The sequence below is a fragment of the Dipteris shenzhenensis genome, chromosome 10 (assembly GCF_047967505.1).
Source record: "Dipteris shenzhenensis isolate YYH24624 ecotype China chromosome 10, Dip_SZ_1.0, whole genome shotgun sequence".
NCBI classification, from domain to species: Eukaryota; Viridiplantae; Streptophyta; class Polypodiopsida; order Gleicheniales; family Dipteridaceae; genus Dipteris; species Dipteris shenzhenensis.
Window position 1 is genome coordinate 14,120,617 of NC_141605.1, and position 11,720 is coordinate 14,132,336.

An 11,720-nucleotide genomic window follows, 5' to 3' on the forward strand; every position below is an offset into this window, starting at 1 on the left:
CCTAGCATGGGTTTGTGTTTTGTTGCATGACTAATAACCCCGGCGCGGCGCGCCTCTACGCCCCGGTTCACACCACCCGCCGGCCATCTTCGCAAGCTATGTAAATTTTGAGCTTGCCTGAGGCTCGGTTCACACGGACACCCCTCGACACTGACACACACAAAACTATGTCCACGCACCAAACAATGTGAGTGAAGGGATGCGGTTCTAGTTGGTCCAGTAGGAGGGACGAGGGCCCGGACACTGACACGTAGAAAATTATGTCCGACAGACGAAGGCTGCCCACTACTCGGCCAATTGTGAAAATCCCCCCGCAAAGTGCCCTGAGTGGGTATTGAACCCACACCGACCAACCAAAACGAGCTCCTTCAGCCACTAGACCAATCAGTCGTTCATGGCATTAAATAGCAACCTGTTGTATAAGAAATAACCGCCGGGTGATGTGAACCACCAAACCCATTCCATTTGGCTCCTTCTCCATGGTAGCCGAGTGGTGTTAGCCTAGCCTAAGGGTCTTTACAGACTACCACAAGGTGCCCAATGAGTGCCTATTGTTGGGACACCTTAAAAAATGGGACAGGCGGGTTGTCATGGCTGAGCCTTTAGAGACACACATTGGTGATAAAAATTCATTTAATGAGTAGTAGGTAGGGACTTTTCCTAGCAGAAATGTGTATGAGTGGCTCGTTTACTAGGTGCCCACCCATGGGCAGCCAAGGTTGGCTGCCCATTGATGGGTAGACTTTTGGGCTTGACTTGGCACGTTGGGCGGGTGGTGTGTAAAGCGTTCACTGCCCGCCATTCATTTATTCATTGTCATTGGTTGAAATGCTTCATCATGGATGGCAGGTGCTTAATGTGTAAACCCTAACCCTAAAAGGGTTTGTATATATTCTATTTTTTCAACTAAATCTAGTGTACAGTTAGTCATTTGTGGTGTGCTAGGATGCAAAAACGGGTCTCTTCGAAGCTAGCTTTGGATGTGCTCTAGTGCACATCCAAACGAGGCTCCCAAGAGACCTGATTGTGGACACTTTGAGACGAGGGAACCTCAGATTGTTTCCCATTGAGCCTCGAATATAGGGGTTGTGGGGCTCATAAGGGGGTGCAAAATTTAGGCTCTTCAAATTCTCTTTTGGATGTGCACTAGCGCACATCAAAATAGGGTTACCAATAGTCTCGATTTGAGCCAGTGGGACATCAGGTTGTTCCCCATTGGGCCTCGAACACAGCGGTTGTGGGGCTTGAATTGGATGTAAAAGCCGAGCTCTCTAAAGCCTATTTTGGATGTGTGCTAGTGCACATCAAATTGGGGCTCCCACAAGTCTCAATTTTAGGCTAGTTCGAGCCAAGGGGACCCCAGATTGTTCCTCGTTGGGCCTCAAAAACAAGGGGTGTGAGGCTTGAAGGGGATGTAAAACCTGGGCTGCATCTTGGATGTGCACTAGTGCACATCAAAATGAGGCTCCGAAGAGTCTTGATTTCAAGCCACTTCAAGCCCGGTGGACGTTGTATTGTTCTGCATGGGGCCTTGAATATAAGGGTTATGGGGTGCAAAAATCGGGCTCTCAAGCCCATTTTTGGATGTGCACTAGTCCACATCAAACGGGGCTCCCAAGAGTCCCGATTTGAGGCCACTTTGAGTTGGGGGAGACCCCTAATTGTTCCTCATTAGGCCTCGAGCACAAGGGCTACAGGGGTCGAAGGGGGTGTAAGGCTCCCAAGAGTCATGATTTGAGGCCACTTTGAGCTAGGTGACCCCGTGTTATTCCCTATTGGGCCTCAAACACATGGACTGCATACCTCAAAGAGGGTGTAAAAATTGGGCTCTTCAAATCCCTTTTGGATGTGCATTATCACACATCAAAATGGAGCTCCCAAGAGTCTCAATTTGAAGCCACTTTGAGCCCAGGGGGGGGGACCTTGGATTGTTCTCCATTAGGCCTTGAACACAAGGGCTATGGGGCTCGAAGGAGGTGCAAAAAGTGAGCTTTCTAAAGTGTATTTTTTATGTGTTCTAGTGCACAGCAAAATGGGTCTTCCAAGAATCCTGATTTGAGGCCACTTTGAGCTAGGTGGACCGGAGATTATACTCTATGGGACCTCAAATACATGCTACCCTTAGCTAAAAGGGGGTGCATAAACCAGGCTCTCTCAAGCTTGTTTTGGATGTGCACTAGCACACAATAAAATGGGGCTCCTAAGAGTCCCAATTTGAGGCCATCACCACATCGGATGCAGTGCAACCAACTGAAATGAAATAATTGGATGCAATGTTGCTAATTAAAGCCAAGGACACATTGCAAATGACCAGTTTGAGAACTAGCTACAGGGAGAGTGGTAAGGATTGAAGGGATGCAAGTTCCTTATGTGGGATGGCGATCAAAGGTTGAAAGCCTAGCTTTCTCGTATTTGGGATGGTAAGGTCTTTATGTGATTTATTTTGGTGGTGCAGCTTCATGCCATTGTCCCTTGTTTAATATCCTAAGATTAGTATGGATCTTTTGTGGCATATGAGATCTCGACACCTCCACTTGTGATGTTAGTTTATTATCATTAAAAAAAGGTGCAAGGGAGAACTCCTACTAGCCTTGAAGTCCCACAAATAGTATGCCTTTCATCATTTATGAATATCATTGCATTGGGCTGAATTCGCCTACTTGTTCATTTCAGCGGTGAATAGTGGCTAGGGCGCATATCACACCAACGCTATCACATGAGACCTTTCTAGGGATGGCAAACAAGTTCTCATTAATGGATTGCTTGACTGATGAGGACAGAAGATGGGTGGAGATTGAGAAGGATTGCTTGATTGATGAGGACATAAGATGCGTGGAGATTAAGATGGCTATTGAGCAAAAGAGAACTGCCTCCACCTGGTATATGGTTCTAGCATCTATCTTGTCTCAACTAGTGTGGAAGGTATGTAATTGCTCGTCAATTGATCATATAGGTATAAGTTTGTAAGAGTATCTATGATTGACAACATTTATGCAAGGGGAATTCTCTAAAACTGTAAAGAAAGCCATGGCAACCCTTGAAAATGCCTCGACCAACTACAATCCAAGGTAGTTGATGCCATAGCCATACATAGCACACAAGATAAACATAAACAACATTGTTCACTAATAGATGTCTTCCTTCCTCAATCGGATTAAGGGACCAAAGAAAATATTGTTGAAATGGAGTACAAAAGGTTTTTGGATCATTCCAAAGCAGTAACACAAAATGTGAGGAAGAAATGGTACCCGAGAAAAAGAATAGAGGATGCATTGGTCCTCGATGATGGAGGATTTAAATAGTTCACTATTAGCCAGGGCAACTTGGTCTTGGCTCGCTTTTGGCGCCTCACCTTTTTGATTGGCTCGCTTTGAGTTGCTCGGTTTTTTGACTACCTGCACACAATCCCCTGGCAAGCATTGTTACCCCTTCACAAGCACTCCCATGGGTTGGTCCACACAGGGAATGGAGAAATCACACTACATGGCACGAAATGCATTCTTTAGAGATACACAACATTTTGGAGGAATACAGAAAGCCAATAGTTTAAAAGAAGTGTTCCAATGGTTCTATCGAGGAATATTACAAAGACTTCAAGCCAAGAAGAAAGTTAACACATCACAGGTTAAGCTAGCTTTTAAGTTGGCTCAAAAGGAAAGAAGGAGGTAGATTTTGGAGAACTCAAATCCAGCACAAAGACATGCTCAGTGGAGACACTCAAAGATATTTGTAAACCACAAATGGGTAGATATAGAAGCTAAGTGCTAAACCTTGATCATCAATTGGTGTCATCAAATGTAACAATTTTTTTTTTTGCAATGACCAAGACTTGGATCTTTCATTCATAAGAAGTCATTGTATGCAACCATTGAAATAGTTGAAATATACTACATATATTTCTATTTCAAAATGTATATTGTTTTTGTTACAAATACACATAAACATGCAAATGCCAATCTCTCTAATAAGGAGTATTCTAAAAAGTACAACAAAGCACGATGGGTGTGGAAACCACCCTTTAGCATAAAGTTTACAAGACGTTGCACATTGCAAATCCTTGCAACAGAGACGGATCCTTTTAGATGCTATAGAATTTTGATTAGAATCAAAAGGGGCTTGTTCCCATAACAAAGGAAAAAATATATGTTTCATGTCAGGCATCACAGCTTGGGGCAGAGAGGCATGGCTCAAAAGTATGTATGCGTTTCCTTGATGGTTCTTAGCATATGGTTCTTAGCATTGAGACAATTTCTAATGGGCATAGCTGTATCACTTTGAAGGAAGAAGGATATATTAAACATGATGCCCAATGCCGAGGTTAAAGAATCATCAATCTTTGTCTTTGAGGGCAACAAGAAGGTTCATACATTTGTTAAAAAGGAAACTTTTGGGGCACATGTTCCATCGAGGATTAGAGCTAGTGGAGGAGTTGTGAATCAAAGGGTTAAGGCTTCCTGGTAGACTCGACATTTTATGGAAAGAGAAAAGAGCATTTCATTTGGATTTAGCCTTCCATGAGCTCTGGACCCAACATGAAAAGTTTAGTAGAACTAGAGAAACAATTAAAGATTGATCTCTGCTCCAAGAGACTTGTTTATAGGTGTTTGGACATCTTTCATGAGCCATGACCATGAATTTATCTACATAAATGGATTCAATCATTGTCCCTTGTGAAGTCAAATGTCTTCCTAATCATTGAGTGCAAGTTATGCCATGGACAAGCAAAAGGGAGGAGAGTATGTATTCCCCCTATTGGAGAGAGGCATCGTGTGCTTATTCTTGGCCTATCATTCTTTTTCACATCTTCCAGAGCCAAACTTTTATAATTGGATGCATTTATTGGCTACCTTCAATCTTCCTACTATAAGTGGAATAAAGTTCTCTTTGATCAAGATCTATCTAGCCTTGTGTCACCTCTCAACATGATTAGTATCTCATCACATGATAACAGGGAAGTTGAAGCAGAATCTGATCTCCATTGCTTGAGCTTATTGAACAAAAGGAGAAGAGGAGAGAGAGAGAGAGAGAGAGAGAGAGAGAGAGAGAGAGAGAGAGAGAGAGAGAGAGAGAGAGAGAGAATTTGGCTTCTCGATAGGGTCATACATTGCCACTTTATAGGTTGGAGAAGGTAAACCAACCAAGGGAGGATGGGATTGTGACAACCTATACTTATGGGACATCTAGATGGTAACATGGAACTACAACCATAATGGAGAAAGCACTTTCTCAAAGATCTCATTTATTGGTAGATTTACTACAAGGAACCATCAGATAGGAGACAAAACCCAAAAGACATGCTACTTCATGAGGATGGTCATGGTTCACTTACAAAAGAATGAATCAAGAAAACAATAATATCCGATATAACTTACCATTCTTTGAGTTTGATCTAGAGTGCTATGTACTCAGATGAAGGAGTTCATTACCAAATGTGACTATTTCTAATTCAATAGCCATTGCAGTCAATAAGTTCTTCAAACTCGTCATCATATTGCTTAAGGTTGCATCTCCCACATTGGAAGAGAAATCTATTGGCATCTACTAAAGAAATCTTTTTGCAAATCTTTGATGAGGACCCTATGATTCCTTTGATTTGTCATTCACAGTGCAAGAAAAAGGAGGATCTTCGAAGATACCTAGTAGTGATTCAAAACCACATAGGTCCACACATGTTAAATTAAATCCAATTGATGGGGCTATGATATGATAGGTGTGCATCCCATCATAGGTCCACACATGTCAGATTCAATCCAATTGATGGGCAACAGGTGTGCATCCCATCATAATGCTTGCATAGTAAAGGTTATACAAGAAATAGATCCCTTGTGCTTTGAGTATGCAATAGGCTAGTGACACTGGAATAAAGCCATGGATGAAGAGTTCGCTACGCGTTATGTAGATCGCACTTGGAATTTGGTGTCTTTGCCTCAAGATAAGAAGGTGTTTGGATGCAAATGGGCCTACAAGGGCAAGCATTGTGTAGATGGGTTTGTGAGTAGATACAAGGAAAGATTGATTGCCTAGGGTTATGGACAAACATACGGCATTGATTATACTATGACAAAACATTCAATCTAGTTACTAGAATGGCAACCATGAGAGAAGTCATTGCTATGGCTATAGCTAAGGGGTGGTATTTACATTAGATGGATATGAAGGATGCCTTCTTGCATGGTGATCAAGCGTGCATGCGCATGTGTGTGTGTGTGTGTGTGTGTGTGTGTGTGTTTACAAGATGTGTGTCATGTGCACGCATGTGTGTGTGTTTGTTTACAAGACATGTGCAAACCAATTCTCTACACTATTGAACTTTAATTCAACATATTAATTCAATACAAATCAAATTCTAAGCATCATTTTGTATAATAATACAATGCTTCAAAATGTCATGCGGTATTTCAATCGAATGGTAAATTTCTTTGTCCTAATAATACCTTTACAGAAATTTTCAAAAATCTAGATATCAAATGAAATAATACTGATGATATAAATACTCGAGTATACTCATCAAAATACCCTAGTATGCTCATCGAAATTTGTGACATTTGTCATATTAATTAAAGGAGAGATACTATTCTGCCACCATCCAACATAACATTTTGTTAGAACAATATAAGTTACATTGGGAAGGAAGGTTTAGAATGCATCTCCCCAGTTGTTATCCATGTCACAATTATTAAATATAAAAAACAATTTAACGATGCTATGTCTAGTATACATCTGTTTTTTTTTTGTCTTTGTCATGTGATTTGACATTGCAATGAAATATTACTAAAAATGCCAAATTCTATGAGTCATTGAATGTACATTCTCCAATGCCATTTTGTTGTTTAAGTATCAATCTAGAAGTTGTTGATGTATGCAATGTCATCACTTGGGATAAGATGTATTTTCTAAAATGACCACACTTATTTTGTTTAGTAAGTGTTTGCATGTCCAATAGTTTAAATAATCATGTTTAATCAAGGTTAAAGCCTTAAATCAATCAATTTTTGGTAGTCATATCAAGCAATGGGTATGTACTTAGCACAGAGAGGAAATCTAACATGTATGCGTCTATATCTATCTATCTATCTCTATATATATATAAAATCTAAATCTATATATTTAGTTATTTAAATATCTATCTAAAGAGGAGAACTAAAAGTGGAAATACAGAAGTAAACAAAAATATAAATAAGGCACTCTCAACCAAATAATACACTTAGCCAATCTAACTTTGTTACAGAATCCTAATATAAAGCTAATTTAATGAACATATATACTAATCCATTTTTATTGAAACAAGAATCTAGGAATATGCCCAAATGACCATGCAATAACTAGTACATAAAAAATGAGTTTTATTAGTGAATGAGAAGATTATATGAGAGATTAAAAGACTCAAAGATTACTAGAAGCCTACAAAACATAAATGCAATGCTAGGTCATATATCAATGACCACATGTAAGCAAAGAAATTAAGAGGATCCCCCACTAAAAGCAAATATCTAAAAATCAAACAACATCTAGAAATACTTGAGTAATCACAACCAATAAAAAATATATACAACTATAAAAATAAATGAGCCAATCATACTTAAAAACCACTGAACAAAGATGTAACATTTGTAAAGAAATATACACACACACATATATATATATATCAATCTCTCTCTCTCTCTCTATACATATACATATACATATATATGTATGTACACACACAAATTTTGATTAGTAAATGTATCTCACAGAAACACTTATTTATTCACACACACACACACACACATGTATACTTCCCCAACTATGAATTATTCTTTTAAGTATCTCCCTCGTGAAATCTCTCCTTTACACTATCTTTTTAATCAACCCACACACCAAGCACACTAATCCTCCCATACCTTCACTAATCCCTTCTCAACCCATGCACTCATTTGCTCCTTAATCCACTTGTGACTTATACTTTATATCAATATATATAAAATCTAAGAATCCATATGGTTGTCTATATTCCTAGGTAAAGCGATAATAAGCCGAGGAAAACAGGCATTACCTACCTACCCAATCATAACTATGATGTTTTGACATCTAGTTTGTTTCGATGGTGGCAGAGGTAAGTGGACCCTGACCTCAGAACGTGGACTGCTTGAGGATTCGACATCTTTTTTCAATATCATGTTTGTCAAACTCAATATTATTGAAAATTCTAAATTTTGGCGAACTTTGGTTGTTGCATTTTTCAACTTAGATGTCTTAAACATTTTTTCTTATATGTTTCCCTTTAAAAAAAAACTTTTTATCCAATTGATGGAATTAATTGTATGGCTCAATTATTGATGGGGCTTTTTAATCTAAACACACACACACACATATATATGTATGTATAAAAGACAAATTACTTATAAGCAAAAAAGCCAAGAATCCATAAGCTAAAGCTTAGGAATCCTAGACGAAACAAAAAAGATCAAGGTTTACTAGTAAAAGGTAAGGTGGCAATACGAAGCATGTTGTGCTAGGGAAAGAAGAGAAACCCATGACCAACTCTCTAGAAAGACACTACGTCAATTTGTTTCATCAATCAAGCAATCTGAAGCATGGGCTAGAGATGAGAAACTACCATAAAGTCACACCGATCAAAAGATTACCGTGATTAAAGAAGGGTTAGGAAGATTAAAAAAGCTAACTTTACTCTTAAAGCAAGACAAGTGGAAGCAACAAAGGACATATAAACCTCTCACCTAAAATGATATAAACTCGAGGATTAGCTCCAAGGCTAAATGAAAATAAGGAACCTCTAACCTTGCTCTCTGAAGAACTCACAACAGAGAATGCTCAGACATACACTAATTAAGCACTAGCGAAAAGGTAGGAGCTAGAACCATAGCTAAAACAAGAATATCACTAATAAACCATATGATTCATGATGAGTAAAGCAACATAAAAAAAAGAGAGGAAGAACTACACACGACTCACTTGTTGCTTAGGGATGAGCGGACAGAGACCGATCAAGGAATTCACATGAAGGCACAAGCTTAGAGAGAACCAGAGAGCTATTTAAGATAGAACTAAATGACAATTAAGCATGGAGATTAAAATAAGAATCACTTTGACTTATTTTGTTGCATCTCTTTCATCATTGCATATGGAAAGAAGTGGTTATGACCTTATATGAAGAAGATCTAAGTTGATTTGATTGTTTCCATATGAATTTTGTTATTTTGAAAGATAGATCATCTCTTTTGTCATACTTCATGATGAATTTTGTTATTTTGAAAGATAGATCATCTCTTTTGTCATACTCCATGATAAAATATGTTTCGAAGCTAGCAGACATGACATATAATTTTGTATTTCGAAAAGCGTTATCCTTGGAGACCTTTGCTGACTTGTTTATGAATGCCATTGCATTTTTTACATTGATGAAACATATATATTCAATGAATCTGAATTAATGTTGAAAATGATATATCAAATCCCATCTTTTGAGCCTCATCAGTCTTTTAAAGAATGTGAATTCATAGTAGAAGAGGTAGAGGTTACACCATATTGGTGAGCACAAGAATCCCATTGGTATTCCTCTTAGTTGTTTCCACACTCTATCTCCCAAACGTATGAACATGTTTTCAATGAGCCAGTTTGTTATATTTATAATGCCTTGTTTTTAAAACTTCAAACCCACTTTATTGATTTTGTTTGTCCATATCCCACTTATTGGTTTATTTATGTCACTTGGTAGAAGTATGTACTTTTTCTTTTTTGTTTTGAATGCAAGTGTAATTACATTCTTCAATACTTCTTGGAACCCATTTTCTTCTATTGATGGAATCGACTCATAGCATTTTGTTATATCTGTAGATATGACACTATAAATATGCTTGGGCAAATTTAGTGCAAATTCATAAGCATTTGTCATCCAATAACTACAACATCTTGATCCACTGCATAGGAATATGTCAGCTTGTAAGTCTTTACAAGCTTATTGTAGTGGATCTAGGCATGTTTTAATAAGTGAAGTTATTAGGACTACTATTTGAGAGAAATGGCATTATGGGCATTTGTTATCCACGTCAGGAATTTTTCGTGGGCCTTATATGATGCCGTTATGTATGGTAGGGATTTTGATACCCCCTTGAAATGTGGATATCTCAATTCTTGTATCTCACACATGTTTCCTCTATTGTGTTAATACTGCAACAACTGAAGTCCTCTCCTTCTAACCTTTTGACAGTTAATTGTCGTATTAACTTTTTACATACACAAGCTACATTGTTTTGTGCCTTATCCATGTAACAAAGATATAAATCATTGGTCAGCTCTTCTATTTGTACTATTAACTAGAAAAGAAATCAAGGCATGAGGCTAGATGCTAGGCATGGCGATGCTCGAGGGCCATGGGGGAAAGGGAATGTGAGGGGAGAAGCGTTAACATGGGTGGGGGAAAGGGATTAATAAGGGTGGGAATGAAGAGGGAGACTATGGCACAAGGAGGTGTTAAAGTGTGTATCGTACTAGCCTAGTGCACACAAGATCAGCGGAAGAACTAAGGAGGCTCAAACCACACTAAGTAAGACATGAGAGGGAGATAGCAAATCTATATCTCTTGCAAAATGTGTGTTCAACAATACATGATAGGCCTCTTATATAGAGAGTGCCCTTTGAATAGTCAACACTTGTGGGATCCTCTCATCCACATCTCTCCTTGTGGATATCCTCAATCCACATCTCCACATCATGTAGTCCACATCCTAGGGTGGCTACTTTAATTCTTTCCTATACCATACCTTAGCCCTCTAATCTATGTGCTCATGGCACCACAACTCTCAACACCTCCCCTTGGTGCCATGATCCTTTGGCTACTGCAAGGTGGTCAAATGTGAGTTACAAATCCATCACCTCCCCTTAGTGCATGCATTGCTACTTAAGGTGGTCAAGTGTGGTTTTTACATGTCATACCTCCCCTGGGTGCTTTCATAGCTACTCTCAGGTGGTCAGGTTTGATTTACAAACATATGGGCTGTAGGTGGAAAGGATTTTACTTTTTAATGCTTCATGTCGATGGCGTTCGCTTCGTAGCTTGATGCATGATGCTCTGTTCTTCCATGTGCCTTGATGCTTTGTGTGTGGATGCCATGCTTCTTGCTATGGTCATCTCATGCACTTGTGCTTTTGGCTTGCTTTTTACATCGATGTTTGCATTCATGCTTTGCTTTTTCCAATGGTTGCAAAGGTCTTACCAATTGAATTCTTTCAATATTGGCAGTGTCTAATTGCATACAATAATTCTGACATGATAGCGCGTGGAGCCTGAAAAGACGATCACTTTTCCTTTTTGGAGCGTGTCCAAATTCTTCCTGCATTGGAAGTTATGCTTTGTCAAAGCTTTTGTGAAGAAGAGGGGGGTCTTGATGATGTGGCACAGGGATTCACATGCTAAATTCCATACTGTGCTTAGCAAGAGGCTCTGTGTGCTTAGGTGGCACTGTGGTGACCTTTAAACCCAACTTGGTTAAACCCAAGGTTTACATAAACTTTACCATAGTTCAACTAACCCAAGTAGCTAAACCTAACCATAGTTAATTTTGACTACCTTATCTGCCACGTGGCATTTGTAGAGAACTTTAGCAAAGAAATGGAAAACTTTGAGATCTGCAGACGATGTCGACGGAGATGCTTCGTGACAGAGATGCATTGGCGAATCGGCGTTGAAGAAGTCGAGTCGTCTTTGTTGAGGATGCAGCAGA